Below are 15,771 nucleotides of genomic sequence, written 5' to 3'. Positions count from 1 at the left end.
AGAGTGCCTTAAAATTACATTTTTGTTTCTGTGACAGTAATTTGTTCTAAGGCCACATTAATCTTCTATTAACATTATTTTAAGACGAAAATTTTTACCTCAGCTTAGCTCCAGACTTTCTGGGGAGATGTGCCTTAGATACTATATAAATGCAGGCATTTTAAAATGTTTTCATTCTGCACAGGCTTCAGCCTTCTCTATAAAGAATAATAATTGGACACAAAACAATTCTGGTGAAAGGAAAGCTATGAGCTTCCCTCTTTCTGTAAGCAAGGTCTATACTATAATTGTTGCAGATAGAAACCTTGGTAGTATAAGGTAATGTTTAAACAGTTGACACTCAGATAAAGCTGTAGCTGCCCTGTCTGTGGAACTGCTTCAATGGCAAATCTCCATGAGGAAGTCTAGATATTTCAGCCCCACTTGTTCCACAATCTTAGGCCAGAAATAGGGCAAGCCAAAACAGATAATGGAAAGACCAGAATAATAATATAATTGTTCATCCTAAGATGCACTGATGCATTCCTGCCAAAATTCTTGTACAGTTTCAAAGGACTTGAACAGTATCCAATAGCTTTACTTGATAAAAGCTTTAGAGTGTCCTCTTTCTTACAGAGCGCCTGGCACCAAACCAGGTGTTTTAACACCAGAGAGGGCAGGCTGAGAAACTACAGATAGCAGCAGTAAAAGGGCAGCCACCAACACCAAACTTTTCCACAAATTATATTAATATCCACTTCACACTGCCAAATAACTTTCATGCTCTTCTGCGTGTGCTGGGCAGAGGACAGGACTGGAAACTGGTTTTTCTAACAATTTAACATTAAATTAGAAGCTTTATGAATTACAGTCACTCACAGGTCACTCATAGCTATATAACAGCATGAACTCGAAAGACCATGCTTTACCTCTCCCTCAGAAGCTTTCAGTCATGACTTTGGTAGGTTAAAAAAAACTGTGTTTGCAGTCCTGACACCTTGGTTACTCAATGATATCGTCTGCAAAGGCAGGTTGTCAGTATTCAGGTCACCAGTCATAACACTTGTTTATTTTTATTGGTCTGGTACCAGGCCAGAAAATTTCAGATCCAAGTGATGAGATTAACACAATTCCTGGCTGCAGCATGCATGACTTTTTACATACAGCTGAGTATAAAAAGACCACTTTTGTGATGATGGAGCTAGAGCCCTCTCTCACAGATCCTGTGATCACAAGCTATAGCAGGAACATGTTAAAGAACTCTGTGGCTTTATAAAATCAGGCTTACAGTATAAAAATTGAAGGGAAAGAGGTCCTTTACCACTAGCCAGTCTTTCCACAGTTCACACTGCATGGCTGTCTGATGGTGAAGTGACAAGCAAATTTCACTTTCACCAGGTACAGCTACAGAAAAAAAAAGGTATAAATCTGAATATGAGACAAAATGAATGAAGCACACTTTCTGAAACTTTCAGGAGTAAGCAGTACTTCGCTTTTCAAAGCATTTCACCCAAAACTGTGTATTCACAATTTCAGTTTTTAAAATACCTTATTTTTATTCTATATGACAAATATTCTTTCAAAGGTAAGTTAAACATGCATGTTAAACACTTAAAGCAATCAGCATCTCTCTAAAGCCTGATCAGTTCCACACTGATCTGCCCTACTGCACTCCATTAAGGTTGGTAGGATAAACTGCTCTGATTTCATTTTCCTTTTAGGAAGCTATCCTCATAATCCTGCTTTAGAAGAACAACAAAAAAAATAGGGCTCAAAGACAGCTTCAACATAAAATAGTTACTAACTAATTCTACTCTTAAGAGGTCTGGATTATTTCACTTCTCTAAAACAAGAAGATTCTGTCCAGCAGCGCAAGGTAGGTGCATCCTCCAAAACCACTGCCCTTTTTGTTTTAACATACCTCTCCATTCCTATGGGATATATAGGTTCTTGTGGATAACTTGGTAAAGCAGTAGCAAAAGAACTGCTTGAAACATTCTTTACACTACACTAGAATTGCCCTAGTATTTGTGCTGTGCTCAGTGCTATTCACCTTCACAAGAACAGAAGAGTGCAACAGATATCCATCCAATAGTTTGAGTGGTTGCAGATGCAAGCTACAAGAACTTAAGTCTTTCTTTCACCTGCTTTGGTATAGTGGTTTCTTTGCTTATGTGCTGCAGCAAAGGAGAAGATGTGATATGAAGTTACTTCTTCAACCAATAGTCCAATTTCTTTACTGTTAAGAAGTGGCAATGTCTATATATTTTGTAGAAAGTAACAATACGGAGCATGCCCAGCTCTTCATTTAGACACTAAGAATTTCAATCTGAAACACAGGTCTCTTGGTCTAACTCCCTGGAGTCTTAGAAGAGCATCATTTGCTGTGAACACAAGAGGGAAAAAAAAAATCAAGGTCATGTATCTCCCTGCATAATCAAATGCAGTCTTGTATACAACACGAGGTTAGACAGCAGAAAAACCTAAAGTTTAAAATAATTTGCAGTCATCGCCCTGCCAGCCAAATACACCGTCACCAGAGCATTCCCCAAAGCCAATAATTGACAGATAGTGTCTGCCCTAGACACAAGCAGCACAGAGTGACAGATTTCTACATTTTGGAACCAAAAACGCAGTTGAAAGCAAAAATACGTTAAAATAATATTGTAATCTGATGCCTTGATTCTGAAATCATAGCGTGAGTAGTCTGCTTAACACGCTCTGCTTAACCAAACAGCCCAGTGACTTCTTCAGAATTCTCACAAGCATTAAACACAAGTCACAGCTCTAAGCATTTGCATGACCTGGACTCAAGTGTATGCTTTGTGTTTTCTCCGCTTTTAGAAGACATGGAGGAAAGGGAAGGAGCTGAAAATCTTTGACATTTATAGTGCTGCTTAAGCGTAAGCCTTATTCAGCAGGGTATCTGGTTTGTTCTCCATGTCACTCTTTCCCTACGGAATGGAAAGCAATGGTACACTTCCAGACAATAAAACACTATTACTTTATTTTGAAACAGAATTCAAACCTATCTGAAAATTAGATACAAACATACTTCTAAAATGCTATGAATAAGCACATTTTAAGAATAATTCTGCTAAATAGGACTCTGTATTTAAAACTTGGTTTTTGATACCTGAATGGCCAGATGAGCTGAGCAATACTGTAACAGACCTGTTAAGTTAAGACTACAGATCACGTGCAGCTTCTCTTGTTCCTTCCCATTGCTGGATAAATATGCAAATTAAGTATTTAGATACCTCTGTAAGATGCCTGTTCCTTTGACTCAGCATCAGATTTAAAAAACAAAGATAATTTACCTTTTAAAACCCCTTATAATACAGAAGTCATTGATTCTTACCTTAATGGCTATTTTACATCACCAGTTTTCCATCACAGTAAACCGAATTCAGTACTGTTTAAAGTTTGGGGTTTTTCTTGGCTAAAAAAAAGTGGAATCTTTTTCAAAACAATATTACCTGAGAACCACAATCAAAAGAATCCCCAGTTACCAGCTTTACATAATAGTATAGTATGTTAGCAAACTTTTCTGCCAAGGATTACTAGACTCCATTCAGCGTATATACAAGACCTTGGATATTCAAGGCCCGCTAATTCTCCATTATTGTGTAAACAGTTTAACCTATGGAGTTACTCTTAATTCAACTGTCTTATTACATATTTTGTCTAATTTTCAAGTTAATTGAAATTTTACACAAATTTGAGCACTTCTAAAAGAAAACGTACATTCAAGTCACTGTGCATACTTGCTCAAATACAGGATCCCTACTGCTTTCATAATTTGTCACGTTTCCACACTCGACCATTCACTTTGATCAGAAGAGCAACTTTCTACATATCTGAAAAGTAAATTAACTGGACACAGATAAAATACTCTTCTAGTGAGACACTGCCCTTATAATAAACAAATGTCCAAGTATGCATAAGAGTAAAGACATTCTTTATGTAGTTATACATGCTCAAATAACTGAACTGATTCCAGAATAAACTGAAATTGCACATACAGGAAAAAAAGGCATACATTCAAGCTACAAGTTCAAACACTGTAGTATTGACTATCTACTTATTTACGTCAAAGTATTCACTACAAACACCAAACTTGTCAATAATTGAACACCATCACGAAAGAATCACAACAAGCATGCTTAAATTGTATGCAGGGTGAGAATTTTTAATAATTTATTACAGAAAGAAACTTTTAAAATTCAAATTATTACTTTCAATTAAGAGCCAAAAAATTAAAGGAAATCTCATTACTAGAATTCAAAATGATACATTCCCAATTTACAGAATTTTAACTAAATAAAATTGACCTTTCAAATGTATTTTACATTTTAAGTCAGTTTTTAAATTACTAGTGTTAACAAATATGTTTTTTTAGAGGAAATTATGTAATAGAATAGATGTAACCTAGGCTAGTCTGGGAGTCAGTAGAAAGACTTAAATTGCTAGCAAATTCTGTAATGTTAGAACTTCTGATTAAGGGTCTGCTGAAGTCTATTTCCAGAAAAAAATGGAGAAGAAAATAAATTCTTAAACATCAGAAGTGCAAAATAATTAACAAAAGGAAGAATAAAAAAAAAAAACAAACACCAAAAGTTACAAACACAACTACACCCAAATATCAAGCTGCTTGCAAATTTTTTTACCAGGGAGCATGGGTCTGCAGTCTACTTCCCTTCTATGCAGAGACAGAAATAGAGGGTTATAAGCAAAAAGAAATACCAAACATCCAAATCCATTCATTTTTTTCTCCAGCATACGGTGTCACAACTGAGACAGCAGCAATCCCAGAAAAAGAGAGGGGGTTTTGCTATTGTTGCTGAACTCTGAAAAACATTAAAAATCAAAACAAGTGAGCATTAGGCACAAAACCCCTTTAACTTCACGAAATAAGTTTTGGAGGAAAAAAAATCTTTTTGTCCAGGCAAGTATTTATTAGCATAAAACGCTTAGCTATAGCACAAACTCTGTGTGTTCCCACAAGAGAGAACGATCACATAGGAAGTCTCATCTGACTGTTTCATCATCACTTTAAACCAGCAAGAATACAGTAATTCTGAAAAAAGAATTTGCTTCTCCTTTCCTTTGAATGCTTGCTCCTCCCAATGAACTAGCTCAAATGTTTACGGCCCAAATAGCAAACTAAACATTATCAAAGCTGAATTTTTATTTACAAACGTGAAATAACAGCTCAATCTGGATCAGCTCCCTGATCCACCTCAAAACCCCATAGAACCTGGTGCCATAATCAGGTACAAAACATTGGGACAGAAGCAGGCAGCCAGGAGTCAGAAAGAGAAAGTGTTAGAACAAAATGGTCACGATGAGATCTCACCAGGAAGATCTCAAAAGCAGATTCTCCCTTTAGGTAAGACAAAAAAGACTATTACAAATTAGACTATCCCATCATGAAAAGAGGTCCAAGTCATAAATCTTTGATTTCATTTAGCAGATTTCCTTCCAAGACTCACAGGCATCTCATAGTTGCAACCAACTATGCAACCAATAGTTCTGGTTGCAATCAATGTATCCGGTTGGTCATACTTAGTGCTTTAGACACTGAAGAAAAACAGATAATATTTCTAGAAGTCTTATTTTCAAGGTTAAATGATAGAACAATCAGTATCCCTGTGAAATCCACATGATCTACATTCAAGCAAGCCAGGAACCTAAACATTGGACAAGGGTTGATTATTCCCAACTTCTGTGAAAGCCTGCCTTTCTGAGTCTTCATCTTTTTTATTTGGAAGAAATGGGAAGAGTTCTTAGCCTTGACCATAGGAAAAACAAAGCTATATCAGTCCAGATCAGTTGTGAATGAATTTCAGGGATTAGCAAACAAGAAGAATCACAGAACAGAGAAAATAACCCAAAGAGCTGGGCAAACTACGCAAAATACCTATATTGTGCTTGAAAAATAGTATTTTGAGATGCATAGAAGTGATATGAGTTTAATCTAGTATCATGAAAGAATTAAAACAAACACCCAAAAATAAATTTGCAATCCTCACAAATCCATCCTGAAAAGTTATTCAGCAGAAAGTTTTAGAATTACATTAAAATATTCAGAAGTTACTCATCTTTGACTATCTGTAACTTATTTCATAAAACTAACACAAATTATATGTACTCAAATACATGCATGATAATAACCTATTATAATTCAACCTTGAGGTTTACACCTTAGTAAACTCATTTAATGTTTAAGCATTCTGTTTTTCATAGCTAGCAATGTAATTAACTGTTAAAGGAACCCTAGTTAAATACTGTTTAATACAATTACAATACAAATATTCTACTGCTTTTTAAGAGCACAATTCCTGAAATAGCCACCATAATACTTCCTGAATATCACAAAGAATCCAGCAATTTTTTTTGTAGAGTACCTGTCTACTAGATAGTCTTCTAGTAGCATTCTGTCATGCTGTACATACTATCAGGTAACCAAGCAACTACAATACTTATACTACATAACATGGGATCATCACTATTCATGAACAAATAATCCAAAACATTGAGTTTTTCTGATTGCTTGACATGTCTTATAGTTTAATAAAAATTAAGATTATTTATGATTATGTAACATGTTTACATAATTCACAAATTCTACTTAAAAAAACCAACCGCACTAAAAAAAAAAAAAACAAAACTCAGGGAAAGCAGACAAAAGAAAGGTCTAAGCAAGTCTAAATGCATTCCCCCTAAGCATGTAGAGTTTTCATTTTCTGAACAGACTAAACAGCCTGTACCATAAATAGTTTCATTTAAAAATGAGTGCAGCTTACATAAGCATGTGGCAGTCATCTTAACCATTTTTACTGATGGCAATACCACCAACAGTGGCTAAAAAAAAAAAGAATATAAACATGCTCAGTTCATAAAGTAGCATTTAGGAACTAATTCAAAATATCAGTAGCTTTTACTATAAACTACTACTAACAACGCTCAAACTCAAATATTCCGTGAATGGACAAGCGGATACAGTAGACCAATGATTATGCTCAGGTAACTTTATTCTGAGTATCCCCAAAGCAGAAATTTGCCACTGTCATAAGAGCACAACTTTTATTGTAAGACACATCTATACTTTCTGGAATCCGTGTTCTATCACATAATAAAAACATAAGAACAAGAGATACTAAAATGTTAATCTCATAAGTACTATTTTCCCTCCTGAATCAAAGACTATAAATAAAAAAAAAAAATACTTAAACCTTTTTCCCTTTTTTTTTTTCCTCTTCTAGCATTCTGAGTATTTATGAAACCCTTACCTTTTGGACTTTCAAAAAACAAGAAACATCAAGAGAATTCTTTAGACTTCTTTACAGAAAGATGGACTAAACAATGATCTATGATGTAGTTTTTAACAGGAATCAAGGCAGGGAGGGGAACAGAAAAGGACTGCTTTTTTGTTTGGTTTTGTGGGGTTTTTTAAACTGAATTCACAGAAGAATAGAGTCAAACTTCTTTTGATCCTTTCCTGACAGTTCCCTAACACCACTTCCCCTTCATCCAGTTCGCAGAGATACCAAGTCAACGAATAGCAATTCCCACACGGACCCCTTCAGTGAGTCCAAGACTGGCAATAAGAAGTTTTCTACACCTCCCCCAACCACCAGAAGAGTAAGAAGAATCTTCTCTTTGAGAAGATATGGATTCCTTAAAATCCAAAAAAGTAGGAGCTCTTTCCTCACCTTTTCTGTTGTTTCTAGGAGGGGAATCCTCCATCAGACTGAAGACACCTGTCCACTAATGCTGTGTTTTGACCTCCCACTAATGGATGTACATGCACCAGGACTTCTGAAAATGAAAAGCCCAGAACATAACTGTACAGACAAGAACCAAATAACACAAGTCTCCGTGCCCTGATCACATCTTGGGTAACATGCTCTCAGGAGACCTATCATGCATTTTCGTTACAACTTTTAAAGAAAGTGGTCCCTGTTGGGGAAAAGCAGCTTTCAAGTGACTGGGTGTTCCTCCAGAAATAGAAGTACTGTTTGTCACAGTACCAGCAATGTCTGTGTTGTTGGTACTAGTGCCTCGCTGAGTAACAACAAGAAAGATGAGTGAAGATCCCTCAATGTCCGCATTACTATAGGAAGGTGTCATCCAGTACTAAAAACATCAAGACCTGCTGTACAGAGTTGCTGAGAGCAAATTTCTTTCTTGTCTTTGGAAAACTTAAAAGCTGTCCTCTACCAAAGCCACCAATTCATCTCCTTCTCACAGACCCCCTCCTCCTAGATGAAGGAACTCTTATTTCAACACTTTGGTGATTTTTTGACTCTTTTTCCTCTTTTTTTTTTTTTTTTTTTTTTTTTTTTTTTTTAATACAGTAGAAGATCATTTCTAAAGACAGATCAAAAAAGCTGATCTTACTTAGGTCTCTCTTAGGCCTAAGGCTACCTTCAGCCTCATTTACCTCAACTCCCAAATCTGCAAAAGGATTGGCAGGTAGAACATCTACTTGACTTGGAACTTTCTTTAAAGCAAAAGAAGCATTTACTGTATCTAGAGAATGGGCTTCAAAAGCAAAGAGGCAGACTTCATTTAAGAGGGTCTACATTCTGCCATTTATAAACTTAATTCTGCTGCAACAGATATGGTAGAAACTGCTTTCCCCTTCTGTCCTCTCTTCCTTTAAACTGGATATTCCAAGAAAACAATAGTAAAAGAATACTTTTGTTACAGAAAGTGCTAATAAGCTCAAACCAACACAGAAGGAAGCTGGATATGAACAGGGACTTCTCGCACTGTCACTACCTGATACTGAAACCGGTACACATCAAAGGCTAATGTCTTCAGTATAGAAGCAAGACAAAGTACAAAACCGCACACATCATTCTTAACAATTATTGAAAAAGCTCATAAGCTCACAACACATGAAGCACTTTCAGACCAACAGTAAGATGTTTTGAAATACCTGCATAACACACTGATGCTTATGAAGAAGGAACAGCAAGCAAACTTTTATAACCACATTTTCACAATGCTGTCCTAACAGCAGGAAACAAAGCAGAGACCCAGACTAAAACAACTGTTACCCCATGCTGTCCATTTGAAACTTACTAATGAGTTGCAAAACCCATGCTAATCTACAAAGGCACTGACAAAAATGTCTCTTTTTAAATTTAATTTCATTTAAGTGTTCCGAGTTCAGTTACAACACTTACACGGCGATTCCAAAATTACTGAAGTCACATCTGTATGTTACCAGATCACCTAGCAGCTAAAACTTGATTTGCACCAGGAAAGGACATATAGTGGCATTTCAGTAGAATTACACAAAAATAATAAAGTTTTTACTACCTTCAGGTTCGCTGTGGGAAGAAAGATGACGTTTGATGTAGAAACGCTTGCTAGTAGAAATTTATCCTATTAACATTTTTTGAGTAAATATGAAGCAACAGAGTGAAATTGTACCAAATTAACACTTTGACTTAACGCGACATGTCATTACTGATCTGATTAGCAGGATTACAGTAAGAATTACTATTCCATCAAGATAATCTTAAGAATTTCAGGAAAGAAAGGCAGACACATTTCAACAGCAATGCTCCACAAAACACCTAGTGCCTGGCTTACTACTTCTGCAAGCTGATCTTCAAGAACATCAACGTGAAAACCAAATTTTACATTCCTTTCACAACTTGCACAACATCTAGGTAAAAAAATTCAACAAAAACCAACAACCCCCTCCTATTTGCTCTGAACTATTATTGATCCCATGCCCAATGCCAAAAAACAAAGAAGAAAACAAATCCATAACTCTTTCAAGTGTTAGGAGTAAATGTCCACAGTTTGAGTTAAGCCAAAATATACAAACTCCCGACAGAACAAAAAGAATTATACTTCAGGATTTATACCAATGTGACAAATGTTAGGACATACATAGAACAAAATAAGCCTTTTGCCAGCTATTTTCAGTAAGTTGTGACATTATAAACCAGTATGAGTTGTTCAAACAGATGAGACTTCAGGACAAATTACCTTAGAGCATAACCAAGAAAGGGGAAAATGAAAGCTTAAAGCTGCAATGAGATTAAGATACTAGCACTGCTGTGGATTTGTTACCAAATCTGATAAGAAACAGTCAACACTGAATACATTTTAGAAAAGTATCCAATTTTTTTGCTGCCGCAACATCCAAGACAAATACTGATAGTTTTAGAATTTTTTTCTAAGAGCATTCCTAGATCAACCATGATTTCACCAAAACTGATCCACTTTTCAAATTAATATACACTTTAGTGGATACACAATTTCATCTGAAAACAAGTATTTCATTAGTGTATTGCGTGTGGAACATGATTGATTGAACATAATCTGCTGAAAGGTGTTTTTAAGAAAACAATTTTAATTATCCACCAGCAAGCCCGCATGCAGATTGGAAAACATCCATACTTAAAATGTGACAGTCAGGTTACTAAACACTACTATAGCAGAACAACCTTTATCTCTATTCTGTAGCTTTACTATTTGCTTACAAAGTCATCCTGCTTTATACAATCCTCTGAAAAGAGCAAAAGGAGAAGTAATTTCCTTTACAGTAGAGCTACGTTAGAACGAAACCTGGTAATACACTGAAGATGCTTTTAAAATACCGCTACTTTAAATTCAGGCCCAGGAATAAAATAAAGTCCACCTGGAATTCAAGAACTAATGCTTCTTAAGAACACAAAGCTGTATATAACCTTAACAGAGATGCCATTTTTCACTTTCATACTATAGTGTTACGCTGGCTATTACAGAACAGTACTTGAAGAGGGAGAAACATTCAACACAGTAATCAATGGGGTATAATAATATTGAAATGTTAGTTCCGCTCTGACATTAAAGTGAGACACACACAGAGTGTCATCTATCTAGTACTAGTATTAATCTTTAAAAACAGAAAAAGAACAAGAAAAAACCTAAACATTAAGGACTCATTGCACATCTTGATCTGTATGGTTTATTAGCAACACTGTAACTTTATTTCACCTTCTTATTACATACTAAATTTTGTCAGATGTATTCCAGCTTCTCATGTCAGTAAAAAGGCTTCAGTGATGGTTTTTGTGGTAGCTGTGCACATGAATCTCCTGGATACTAATACCACAGTGCCACCTTTTAAGCACTGACTGACACAGCAAAGAAGTCGCTGACCAACCATCCACTTCATATAGAGCAAGATACTTAGAACGGATACTCAGTACCACAGAACCATCTACACTATTAGGTCAGACTTAACATCGTTTGAAGCTGGAGACACAAATTGGCATAGTATTACTAGCATACTCACAATTTGAAAGGTCACCTCTGAGCCTCCTCTTCTCCAGGCTAAACAACCCCAGCTCCCTCAGCCGTTCCTTGTAGGTCAGACCCTCCAGACCCTTCACCAGGTTGGTCGCCCTCCTCTGGACTCGCTCCAACACCTCAACATCTTTCTTGAAGCGCAGGGCCCAGAACTGGACACAGTATTCAAGGTGCGGCCTCACCAGTGCCGAGTACAGACGGACGATCACTTCCCTAGACCGGCTGGCTACACTATTCCTGATAGAGGCCAGGATGCCATTGGCCTTCTTGGTCACGTGGGCACACTGCTGCCTCATGTTTAGCCGGCTGTCGATCAGCACCCCCAGGTCTCTTTCCGCCGGGCCACTTTCTAACCACTCCTCCCCCAGCCTGTAGCGCTGCATGGGGTTGTTGTGTCCAAAGTGTAAGACCCGGCACTTGTTCTTGTTGAACCTCATGCCGTTGGTCTCGGCCCGTCTATCTAACCTGTCCAGATCCCTCTGTAGGGCCTTCCTACACTCCAGCAGATCGACACTCCCACCCAGCTTGATGTCATCTGCAAATTTACTGAGGGTGCACTCAATCCCTACGTCTAGATCATCTATGAAGATATTAAACAGCACCAGCCCCAGAACTGAGCCCTGGGGGACACCGCTAGTGACCGGCCGCCAGTTGGACTTTGCCCCATTCACCACCACTCTCTGGGCTCGGCCATCCAGCCAGTTTTTAACCCATTGAAGAGTCCACCCATACAAGTCCTGGGCAGCCAGTTTGTCTTGGAGGATGCTGTGGGAGACAGTGTCAAATGCCTTACTGAAGTCTAGATAGACTACATCCACAGCCCTGCCCTCATCTACTAAGTGGGTCACTTGGTCATAGAAGGAGATCAGGTTGGTCAAGCAGGACCTGCCTTTCATGAATCCATGTTGGCTGGCCCCAATGCCCCGATTGTCCTGCATGTGCCGTGTAATGGCACTCAGGATGATGTCTACGTAACAGTCTACAGAAAATTTACATTATATAGATAACGGAAGGATAGCTCCAACTTGCAAAAAAAAAAAAAAGACAAATAACTACCAGGACAGGGACAGGAAAAAATATTGCAAAACCACAAGTCAAAGACATTTCTACTTTGTAACTTGAAACACTTGCAGTCAAAAGTAGTCCAAAAGGTGTTTATGAGAAAGGTTGAGGCTTTGTATAAACTCTCAGTTTCGCTCTCCATTTGTCACCTGCCTTTTAAATGTACCATGTAACAAAAATAACTCTTTCACTGCAAATACCTTTACTTACATGTATGTGTGCACACAGAGGTACATACACACCAGGCACTGCACCTACTTTGGCTCACAGCAGTGGAAAGAAGAGCATCGTACAGACACTCCTAGAGCAAAATGTGTCATACCATAGTTGCGTGGGATGACTACACATACATGATAGACTTGACATTATCAAAATTTACTACATTTGATCATTTACTCAATGTTTGGATCATCACTAAAATATCTTTAGTGTCAAAGAAGTAAATCAAAGGCTTTTGCTTGTGTTTTAGCAAAATCACTAACAGGCATCAGCACAGACATATTGCCAAAGCTGGGTGGAAAAGAAGACACGTTTTCACAACAGCTATTCAACTGATCTTGTCTTCCTCAAGATGACAACTAATAGAAGGAAAAAGGAGCCTTGATGAGATCCATGAAAAAACAATAAAGAATGGACACAGATCTCACAACACCCTCTTTACATTTATCTGCAATCACTTATAGTAAAGGTTATGACCCAAACCAGATAAAAATACATCATAAAAGTATAGTTTCATAATATGCATCCATCATACTTATCCAACTCACTGCACCTAAACCAAAAGATTTAAGATTAAAGGCAGACTGAAATGCTGATTTTATTATCCTTTGCTCATGTGCATAAAATTTGATACATTAGTAATTTTATGGATGAACTGAGACAGTCTATATATACATTAATACTGGCTGTTACGGCATTCTTCAGATTGCTGCTATCAACTGACACCATTCACAAGACAGGACAAAGGGCAGGCTTTAACAAATGTTGTGAAATACTTTATTTTTAAGAATCCTGTTCCTCTCTCACTACTGAGAGGAAATGATTTAACATTTCTTCTTTTTACATTAAATATGTTAACTGAAAGTATACTTGACAAGGGGCAGAAGAAAGTAGTGCTCTTCTCAAAGATCTGGAAAACAAAATTAAAGCTATCAGAACAGACTCTGACCCTTGACAACGCAGGCTTCACCTGTTACGTTTTAAGAGTTCTTTTATACTAAGTCCTCTGAAAACAGAACTGGTCAAGTGGATCTGTTACAGAACATAAACCTATAAACAAACAATTACTACTGAATTTTGTAGCAATGAACATCAGAACTAAAAATAACAGATACCTGTCAATACATCAGCATGACAGGCTGGTCTAGCCACTCTCAATATTTATTTACAACAGAAGAAGGGAAAAGGAAAGCTACGGTACAACATCAAGCTGAAAAATCCTGAAATGCAGTTATTATAAAAGCAATTATAGAAGCATTACAAATAGCTATCCTTTTAGCTAGTATCTTTAATTAGCTAATATTTACTGTATTCATTAGCTATAAAGATATTGATAGACTACTAATAGCATCTTCAAATTAGTTACCACTGAAACCTTCAAAGGCAGTTCTATGCATATTTACCTGAACATAGTGTCTTGCTTTAAGTTTTTCCATTACCTTCCACTGTGGCAGACCTGGGCCATTCCATTTTTTTAGTGTCAGGGATGCTCTACCAAACTGCAAAGTACAGTTACTCTCAAGCCACCTAAGCCACCTCCCTTTCCTCTCCTTGCTAAAGCAAGGGAAAGAATAGCCAATACTACATTACAAGTCATGTTTGAACAAGGGGAAAACACACTAACTGCACACTCAGACATTAACATTGGAACAGTATCAAGCCATAAATAAGAGTAGCATCCTTCCACCATATCCACCTATATTAAAAAACAAACTAAAAGAAAACCCAAGCTATTTTTTCCCAACAGCCAACATAAACAACCGATAAGATCTCAAATCTGACCTGAAGACAAGACTCTGGACAGAGCATAACTAAGGCCTTGCTACCTTTGGGGGCCTTCTGTCTCCAGAGCCAAGCCACAACAGCAGCATCATCATACTGCAGTCAACATGTCGAAGAGGCAGTGGCAGCTCTTTTACCTATGAATTTATTTGCTTTTTTAGATTTTTTTTTTTTTTTTGTTTACACAGCAAGAGCAGCATCTGTGGCCCAGCAGACACCGCAGCCCCTGCTAAGTGGGCACCCGCGCAGGATCCCCGGGCAATCAACCAGCCACCCTCTCCGAAGGCCTCCAAAAACAAAGACCAAAGTTTTCTCTGCTCGGTGCGTGGGAGTGCGGCAGCAAAACAAGAGCCAGGATCCACACGAGCACGCTCCCATCACCACACCCCTGCCCCCGCACACCCCAGTGGATCCCCCCTCCCCGCTGAGGTTCTCTCCCCCGGGGCAGCCTGTCTCCCCCCGGACAGCCTACAGGGAACCGCCAGCTCCAACCCGCTCCCATCCCGCCTCTCCCTTGGCCGGGGCGGGTAAGGGTCACCCCACCGCCCGGCGGAATGGGGGGGGCACGGAGCTATCACCCCCCACTCTGTCCTGCGCCTCCCTCCCTGACGGGGCACCCGCGGCAGCGGGCGGCCCTGCGCGCCCCCAAATTCAGCCCACCCACACGCACCTCCCCCTCGCCCCCGCCACCACCCACCCCAGCCCCAGCCCCGGCCCCGGCCCCGGCCCCGGCCCCCCCTCACCGTGCTGCGCTGGGGGCTCGGCTCCGTCGGCGGCTGCATGCCCGCCCGCCCGTCCGGCCCCTCGGCTCTGCCCCGGGCCTCCGCGACGGCGGCCGTTGGAGGGGGGCGGCACGCGAGGCGCCCCGCGCGGCCCCCCCCGCTCCTCCTAGGCGCGAGACGGCGGGGGGGGGGGGGGGGCGGGTACGGGGGAGAGGCGCGTGCCCCCCCCGGTGAGGGCGCGCGGTACGGGGGAGGGGGAGGGGGGGGGGCGCGTTCTCCGGGTGGCACCGGGTCTCCGCGAGGGGGGGGGGAGGGAGAGGGGGAGGGGGGCCTGGAGCGCGGCGCGCAGCCGGGAAGCGCTTCCGGGATCGGCGGGCTTCGCCGCACGCTCAGTGCGAGGCGCTGAGGCCGCCGGGCGCGCGGCGCGGGGAGGGGCCCGGCCTGCGCCGACCAGGCTCCGACATGGCGCGGCCCGCGCGCCGGCTGCCCCCGCCCTCGCGAGACTTGGCGGCGGCGGCGGGGGCGGGTGTTTGAACGCGCGCGGTAACGGAACGCGGCGGCTGGGGGGGGGCGGCGGGGCCGGTGTGGAGGTGGCGCCGGGCCGTGGAATCCCCCAGCGCTCCTCCCCCGCTGCCGCACTGTCGGCTTTTCCTCAGCTCGTTTAAGTAAAGGTTTCCCGCAG

The 15,771-nt window shown here is 40.2% G+C and overlaps 1 protein-coding gene across 6 annotated transcripts in view; it reads right to left on the bottom strand.

The window, feature by feature from the left end:
* Window positions 1-15,511, bottom strand: part of TAB3 (TGF-beta activated kinase 1 (MAP3K7) binding protein 3) — a 48,573-nt gene extending 33,062 nt beyond the window's left edge. For 4 of the 6 annotated variants that reach the window (XM_068425185.1, XM_068425189.1, XM_068425190.1 and 1 more), the window contains exon 1: window positions 15,111-15,511. The gene's annotated coding sequence lies outside the window, so the exon portion shown is untranslated. Of the gene's footprint in view, window positions 1-2,123; window positions 2,181-3,340; window positions 3,360-15,110 lie in introns of those variants that run through there. The other 2 variants (XM_068425187.1, XM_068425186.1) reach the window with 2 other exon arrangements.
* Window positions 15,512-15,771: the final 260 nt, after the last annotated feature.

Source organism: Nyctibius grandis, chromosome 2 (genome assembly GCF_013368605.1).
Source record: "Nyctibius grandis isolate bNycGra1 chromosome 2, bNycGra1.pri, whole genome shotgun sequence".
NCBI classification, from domain to species: domain Eukaryota; kingdom Metazoa; phylum Chordata; class Aves; order Nyctibiiformes; family Nyctibiidae; genus Nyctibius; species Nyctibius grandis.
The sequence above is the reverse complement of the archived record's forward strand: the minus strand, read 5'-3'. Positions and strand labels throughout refer to the sequence as shown.